Below are 8,759 nucleotides of genomic sequence, written 5' to 3'. Positions count from 1 at the left end.
AATATGTCTGACTTTACCTTTCTTTTGTGATACAAGGACAGAATGCTGAATTTTTTTATCAAGGTCTGCTATCGTACAAGGAGAACTAGCAGAAGGTACAGTTAAGTACATAAAGTTAGTGGAGAGAGTTTCTCAGAAATCTCCCTACTCCTCAGAAATAAAACAGAACAAAACATAGTCTGTATTTGTCAAGGACAAACAATATCAAACTGATCTAATTTCCTTCATTAGTGTGACTGGCTTGGTGTATAAGTGAACAGCAGTGGATGTAATTTAAAGTTTAGTAAGGTTTTTGTGCTGTTCTACTACGCAGCTGCCATAAACAATTCCAGGAAATGTGATCTAGATTAAATCACAATTATAAAGTTGTAGAATTGGCTGAAACACTCTACTGAGTGGTAGTCATCAGGTTACCAAAGTGAGAGGGCATAGACTGGGATCTGACAGGAGTTTATTCTGGTGTTGCTTTTGCTCAGTGTGTCCATGAATGAGTTGGATGTCAGAAGAGAACATTATATTATAAAATATGTGGCTAACAGCAAGTTTCAGGGTCATCTTGGTGAGTTGGATTGTTCATGATCAACAGGCTGAATTTCAATAAAGAGAAGCACCTTTCCACTCAGCTACTGCTGAATTTTCTTTTGATGATTCTACTGATGATTAGATTATCTTCTATCGATGCTGAAATTAGATACCCCAAGAACTGACATAATTTCTCTAAAATGGTTACCTCAGAAATATTTCAGTAGCAATTATCTTATTTTAGCAAAACCTTAAGCATGTTAGTTTGAAAGATAGTTCTCAGTAATCTACCCATCAAGGGAGAAAAAATTCTGTCATATAGGTAAGAACCCAAAATACATGGAAAAACATTTCTGTTAAGCACTTCCCTTTCCCAAGCCCTTCACTTCCTTCATAGTTCTTCATTTATGAGAATGTGCTCTTCCTTTGTGCTTGTTGGAAAACATAGAGAAAGGTGAGTCTAATGGGATAGAGAGAGGAATTGTCCCAAGTTTTGCTACTCTGTGCTGTAGTTAGTGGAGAGCACAGTGGTAAGTTCTTGAAGGGTTTTCAATACGCTTTTGCAAGCTTTTTGTAAACTATCTGTTTCAGAAAATTTAGGAAGAATCTCTGTGAGATTGCACTTCCCATTACAAGACATTCCTGCATCAGTTGCACCATCTGCTTATAGGAAATGAGGGAAGCAGTTAAATATGCTTGATTGTCTCTACTGGGAGTCAACTGGAAACTAGAAGATGGTGGCTTCTGCCAATCTCTCCTTCCCTACTCCATAAAACCTTGTAGAAGTCCAGAGGTTTAAGCAGTTCTCAGTAAGGGCAAATAATATATTACTTCTGTGATGGATGGTAAACGAAGAAACAATTTAAACTTTTTTTTAAACTCCTTTCACTCGCATTTCATGCAAAATCAGCTTAAAACAAACCAGTTTCCATTGTGCCTTTCCATCTTCATTTCCTTTTACCATTCCTATTGCAGATAAATGCCTTGATATCATTTTATTTTCTTCTTCTGGGCAGTATCTTTTAATCACAGGGCACAAGGCTTCTCCTGGTTATTGGGACAAAGGAGTTTTGAGATAGAACACTTTCTAAAACAAAACGTGACTGCTCTGGTTTTTGTTATTTTTGCCCATTATCTAGCTGTGTTATGGCAGTTTGGATAGTTTTTAATCCATAATGTTGTAACGCATACTCTGAACAAGACTGTGCTTTGCCACAGTAAAATTTCTTTCATGGAGGGTCAGCTGGAAAGAAGCAGGGAAACTTAGAAGGTGATACATTGGTGGTAGTTTGTTACCTGTGTTTTGATGTCTTGATCTATGCTAGTGTTTGCTTTGTTCTGTAACTAGTGTCTTAGAAAAGAAGAAATACATACTGTGTTGTGAATCCCATAGGAGCAGTACAGAAAAGGCCCTCTGCCTCCCCCAGCCTCCTCCTGGCCCAAGGAGCATAAGAAGTTAAACTGGGTGTGCACCTTCTTGTGGGAGCCTAGAAGAAACTTGGAAGTCTGTTATACAGGATTGGTTTCAGTCTTTGGAGCTGAAGGTGGCTCATATAGACTACAAGAATGAATGTGCCTTTTGGGAACACCCATTTTCATGTAGAAGATAAAGAGCGCAGGATAACTTTTTTAAAATAAAATTGAAGTTGCATTTTTTTTGACAGTAGTGTGGATGAGTTGCAAGTTGAATATGTAACACCCTGAAAAGGAAAACAAGATAGGTAACTCAGCATGACATTCAGCCTTTGATATTTTAATAAAAATAGCAATGTTGCATTTATACTTGAGTGAGGGAAGCAGAGTTGCTTTTTAGTTGCTTGTAGGCATTGAAAACCAGTCTGAGCTGTTAGTCTGCTATTATATTCTTAAATCAAAATAGCAGCAAATTCCAAATAAACCTAGTGGAGTACTGCTTTACTTATGATGACATGGAATATCAACAGTTGCACCCTTAGCATACAGAATACAGTGAAGTCAAGATCTTTACGAGATTCAGCGGGGCCAGTATTTTACCTTTAGTACATTTTCTTCCTCTAAACGGAATCTCCAGTTTATTTCTGTCCTTTTTCCTTCCTCAGACACACCAGTAAGTCTTCAGTGAAAATTCTACCTCACGTGATAATTTTTAAACTTCTTTGCTGCTAATCATGCAGTGGGAGGTAATGTGTATGAATATTAAACAGCATCTTATACCAGTCTTCAGCAGACACCAATAGTAATCTGCTGGACAAGAGGAGACTGGGATATTCTATTAGTGCTAGAACTGAAGCTGTCATTTCTAACTTTGAGCCTGCTACTGAATGTAATATTGAAGATACCCTCTCTGTTTCCAAATGTAGTTTTGGGTTACAAAATGGTAATGCAGAGGACAGTCTCCTAATGGAAGAAAATAATGTATCTGTGAATGAAAAGATAAATGACAGTTTGCCTAAATATTTCAAAAGCATGGATTTGAAGTTAAAGCTATAAGCAATCATAAACAACTAAGGAACTAAAATCCAGACTTGAAAACAAAATATTCCTCTCTCCTTCCTCCCCCAACATTCATCTTTACAAAAAGTAGTCTTTTCAAAATAGGATAACCACAAGTTAGGTTTTGGTTTGTCCCCAGAAGGCTCTGATGTGAAACTGTTCTCTTACCTACTGGAAACAGAAGGAGTGCAGCATCTGCCTGTGGTGGTGCAATTCTTACCCCTCCCAGCCCCTCCTTGTTGGGCTGCTCCGTGCTAGGTGTGATTCCCCCAAGCTATACACCAATCTGTGGAGGTAAGGACTGCTAATGTTAAGGCACCCCCTTAACGAGCCCCTCCCGATTGCTCCAAAACGGTTATAACAGCCCATCATCTCCTAATGGCCTGGCACACCTGTGCCTGGGATGTGGTCAAATAGGAACAATAACAGAGTTGCACATTCATCAAGTTCTTGTGCAACTGCTGGAAGGCACCAGAATACTTCGTTGTTCGAGCTGGGTGTGAGCAAAAGGTATCTGACAAAAGTTAATTATCTTGGACCCCATAAATTGCGACCACAAGGGAGACCCTTTGAGCTCTCCTGGTGATACAGAGAAACGATTACTTGTTTTAAGACTTATTTACTTATTTACTTACTTCTAGCAAGTTATAGTATTACTTATAGTATTTTTTAATATTGCTAAGAATCCTGCTTGCCCAGACTGTTCTGTGGAATTTTACCAAGGACTACCGTGTCCATCAAAACAAAGCAGTTTACTGTGAAAATCTACCAAGAACTGCAGTGTTCAGCAAAATATCATGTTTTTGTCCTTGAGGAACAAGTGTGCTGTAACTAGTTGGGCCTCAGTAATGAGTAAAGATAGCCCTATACGGATTGTAGAAGTTTCATTGGTCCCCTAAATAAGATAGGATGAGTAAACCGGCTGAAAGTTGTTCAAGAAATTGGCTAAGAGAATCTGCGCATGCTCTGGGGAAAAAAACAAGGTGAGGAAGACTATGAGCCTTCCTCCCAAGGATCCCTAAAGACGCCCCCCAGGAGGGAATGCGCAGGTGCAAAGATAACATAAACTGCTGACACCAGCCTTTCAAACTAACCCAGCCTTACTCATGCATATGTATGTTTGTGTTATGTAATCCAATATGTATATCCACACTCTATAAGTTTTTGGTAAAATGTGCTGTTGGTGTGCAAGCTTTGTGGAGAAATCCCCTTGCACCCTGGCGCCGGAGTAAACATACCTGCTTTATAACTGTATTCAAGTTGTAGAGTCTGCTTTCCGCAAATCACTGGATCGCAGCGGGCCTGTGACCAGCATCTCCCCTGAGCTGGGATGCCTCTCAGGTACCAAAACCCTTAAGGTGTCGTCTGCTGCCAGAGCCGATGGAAGGCCAGGGCGAAGTCCACCTGCTCGAGTCTCAATTATTGCCCGTTGAGGAATGCCAAGGCATTGTGAGTATTTACTCTAACTCGAGAAGAGGGAAATTTTACTTTGAGCTACCTTCTCTTTCACTCATTCTCTGCTTACTGGTAACTGTGTGGGTACATACTTCATTCTACTGGATCTGAATACTTTTGTTTCTGTGTGTGTGTTTGTACGTTTTGTGTTTGTGTATGCGCATGTACATATGTATAAATTAAGGTACTGTAAAGTAAGTTAGTGTGAATCTTGTCATTTTAGAATCTGTAAAAAAAGTTGCTTTTTCTTCTAAATTATTTTTTAAATGATCAATGCTGTTACTTATTAATAAATCTAAAATTCCTGTTAAATCATTACCGTGTTGATACTTTCATCCGTGACACTGCCTACATTGCAGAAGACCAAGACCTCACAGCTTCTCTCCTGATAGTTGTCAGCAATCAACCTATCTCTTCAAAGTCCACACATCAGTCAGCCAGGGCTACCCTGGTTCTCCCTGTCTTCAGAGAACTTTTAAACAAGAAAAAATTCCAGCTTCTGTACATATGAGCAGAGCTGTTCAAAATGTGTTTGCCAGTGCTTTGGGACAGGCAGGTGTGTAGCAGAACACCCACTGCTGGCAGTTCAGCCACGAGGGATGTTAGAGCATCAAGTTGTGGTGGTTTGACCTTGGCTAAATGCCAGGTACCCACCAAGTCGCTCTATCACTTTCCCCCCCTTCCCCTTTTTTTTCTCAACAGGGCAAAGAGGGGAAAGAAAATAAGATAGGAAAAAAAAGCAACCCTTGTGGATAAAACAAAAGCAGTTTTAATATAAGCAAAGTGAAGCAAAGGCCCGCGCGGAAGCAAGAAAAAGAAAACAGATTTATTCTCTACTTCCCATGAACAGGCGATGTCGGGCCTTCTCAGGAAGCAGGGCTCCAATACGCGTAGTGGTTGCCTCGGAGGACCAAGGGTGACCCCACCCCCTCCCTCCTTTCTCCCAGCTTTATACTGAGCAGACGTCATATGGTATGGAATATCCCTTTGGTCAGTTCGGGTCAGCTGTCCTGGTTGTGTCCCCTCCCAAGATCTTGCCCACCCCGTCCCACTGTGGGGGGGGAAATGTCAGAAAGAGCCTTGGTGCTGTGTAAGCACTACTCAGCAGTAGCCACAACACCAGGGTGCTATCAACACCCTGCCAGCTCCCAACATAAAACACAGCACCATGAGGGCTGCTACAGGGGAAAACCAATTCCAGCTCAGCCAGATCCAGTACACACGTGATGTTCCAGAGAGCTCTGAGATGCCCACAATGTTAAACATATGCCTGTGAGGAGATCTTCCTCTTGCTCTGTTGCGGAACTAAGCTCTCATTCAGCTGTGCTAGCAACTTCAAAGTTACAGTCACCAAACATTGCTGCCACTACTTTTTCTTATACCATTGTATATGAACAATATAAGGCCAAAACCTCTTCAGAAAGAGCTCAGTAAACTTTTGTCAAAAAGGTAGAATCTCTCTCTTGCCATGTACCTCATTGGAACGGAACACAACTGTGCTATAAATAAAAAAAATAATTAAAGTTCATTGATTTTATGTGCCAGGATCTTGAGACACCTTGTAAGACTTCTTTATGAAACTAGCTGACACATAACTGTCTTCCAACGGGCTTATCCCTGTTACAATTACAGCTTTTTTCAAATATTTGTAAAATAATAATAAAATGTAGTGCTCAGACTGATTGTTAATTACAATTGTATTACTTAGCATAAATACATTGAAACAGTGTAAAAGTGGTGGTATGACTTAGGTACATCACTGGACCACATTCCAACTGCCTAAAACTGGTGCGGGCAGAAAGTGTCAGTCTCCAATGGAATTACTCATCTTTACCTTGGTATAAATACAATAATCTGTAAAATAGCTTACTGGTGACTTGACTGTTGCCTGAGACCAAATAGTGGGTGGCCTTGTAAATCAAATACGTATGTGATATAAGTAAATACATTTACCTCTCTTTCAGAATGTAGGACTGGAACATGTTCCTGTGGACTCTTGGAATCTGGAGGATGATGACTATTCCAAGAAAACCTCCTTAAACTTTTATGAGTAAATTACATACTTCAACTCATCTTTTTGTCTATAAGAGGGTTGTTTCCATTAAGTATGTGTTTAGACTGCATTCAGTTCTTGGTCTGTGTACAGGAGCTTCCCACACATGAATTTTGCTAGTTTTTGTCCCTTTAAAATTCATCTGTTGCTTCAGGCATGCAGGTCTTCTGTGAGATATCTTAAATTGCTCTTAATTGCATATATGCGATTACTGTATAATTTACCACATGGTAAGACAATTTCTGGATTATTCTTAAAGAAAAAAAACCTTGAGAAAAAAAGCATATTGACCTAGTCATTATTTGGGATCCTCATGTAAGCATAGCTGAATTTTTTACTAAGCCTTTCTGAAGAGAAATAGATTAATTACTTGCCAATAGGAGTGGACTTGGTCTATTAGCTTTAATGAGCTAGCAGAGCAATATGAGTCAGGTTGTGAAATCACCCGTTTCCTATCCTGTCAGAGTGCCTGGATGTTCTGTAAAAGAGGCAGGGAACTCCTGCCTAAATTTGCTCTGCCAGATTTATTTAATTTAAGCCTCCCAGGGGAAGAAAATGGATAGGCATTGTGCATGTTTCAGATTTAATTTTAAAACTCCCAGAAAAAGTGACTAACTGCCATTTTCCTGCACGTAGACCATTCAAAGGAAGAGTGATTACAGGTAGTCCTCTTCTTCAGCCATGATGAGAAATCTTCAAGAGGCTGAAGGGAATGGTGCCTTTACCAGATTCAGCCAGCTTAATCTATCTGGATATTAAATCCAGACTAAATTTTGTTAAATTGTGTTCGGTACTGTGTGTGTTACCTTTCCAGTTGTCCAGTAGATACGTAAGTAAGCATGGTATGCAGGTGAGCTTGGCTTTAGTTGAGCAGAACTTTGTTCTTTGCCATGGAAAGTCTGCAGCCCAAATGTAGGGCTGTTCTATAAAGAGTATCTCATCCAGATAATGTTTTTAGGATAAGATTTATTTTAACATAGGAGATAGGTTTGTAGAATGTCTGAGTTTTAAGTTTATTTATACAAGGTAAAGCTCCTTTTATATGTAGCATGTGAAATTCAGCTTCCTCATTTGAGAACAAGGTTTAGGAACAGAAAGAATACAGATAAATTCACAGACTGGCGAGTGTGACAGCTCAAAGCCACTGTCAAGAGTATTTGCAAAAGAAACTTGTTTTCATCAGAAATCGTGAATATTAGTTCTGCTGGTCCTGCTTGTAATGTGTTCAGCACCATTTTTACTCTTTGCTAGAGTTCAGCTTGAATGCAATAAATTGCAGGAAGAATATTCTTCCATTTATTCTAATTCAGGTTTTTATACATTGGGCGAGAATTATGGTAACAGTGAGGTTTGGGACTTATGAAAGGATAAGACTTAAACATTTGTATTACTTTAGAACCAAACCCTCATTCATTTCAAGGAACTTAGCACAAAAATCGGTGCAGCTAGTAAATGAGCCTTTACAAATGACACCCTGACATCCCCCCCCCCCCCCCCCCACCAAATCATAGCAGTCCTCTCCAAGCTATAGGTCATTTGGTCTTGCCCCATGCTCAAAGCAGGGCCAGCTGCAGAGGTAAATTAGGTTGCTTGGCATTGCATCTTGTCCTCTGCTGACTGCCTCCAAGGATGGAGATTTCACAGCCTGAGTAACCTTTTCAGCACATGCTGCTGGCCTCCCATAATTTTCAGCAGCCTGCAAGACAGGCTTCTTTCCTCACAGTATTTTCCTTCCATTGTTACTTGTAGAAGAAGCTGCACCAATCCATTTTCAGACCCTTACACTCCAGTCAGGATGCAAGGAAATGAAGTGGCTGTATTTCCATCTTGTGTTAACTAAAAAAACCTCACATTTAGCCAGGGAGTATTGCAAGTGGCAGAGTTAACAGTGGCTATGGAACTGCTAGAAAAGCAGATGTGCAGACTATTACCATTTATTCTGCTTAGACAGCAGATGTCTTAAGGTGGTTACCAGTCTTTCCATCAATGCAGAAATTCACCTGAATCCTGTAAGAAATTGTACTTCTGCCTGAGAATGTATCAGATTCTGTGATAAATCTACCTCTCCAAAGGGACAGGTCTATTGTAGCTGCAGGTCGAAATAGGCTTCCAAAGACTTGTAGAACATGTCAAAGCAACAGGTACTGGCATTCTGTCCTTGCTCTTAAGGGGAGCTCTTGGAGAGAAAGCAGCCCCCCAGAAACGCCAGGCACCTCGCACGTGCAGCTGGTGGCAGGGCAGAAGTGTCGAGTTTTCC

Source organism: Strix aluco, chromosome 1, assembly GCF_031877795.1.
Source record: "Strix aluco isolate bStrAlu1 chromosome 1, bStrAlu1.hap1, whole genome shotgun sequence".
Classification (NCBI taxonomy): Eukaryota; Metazoa; Chordata; class Aves; order Strigiformes; family Strigidae; genus Strix; species Strix aluco.
Note: the sequence above shows the minus strand (reverse complement) of the source record.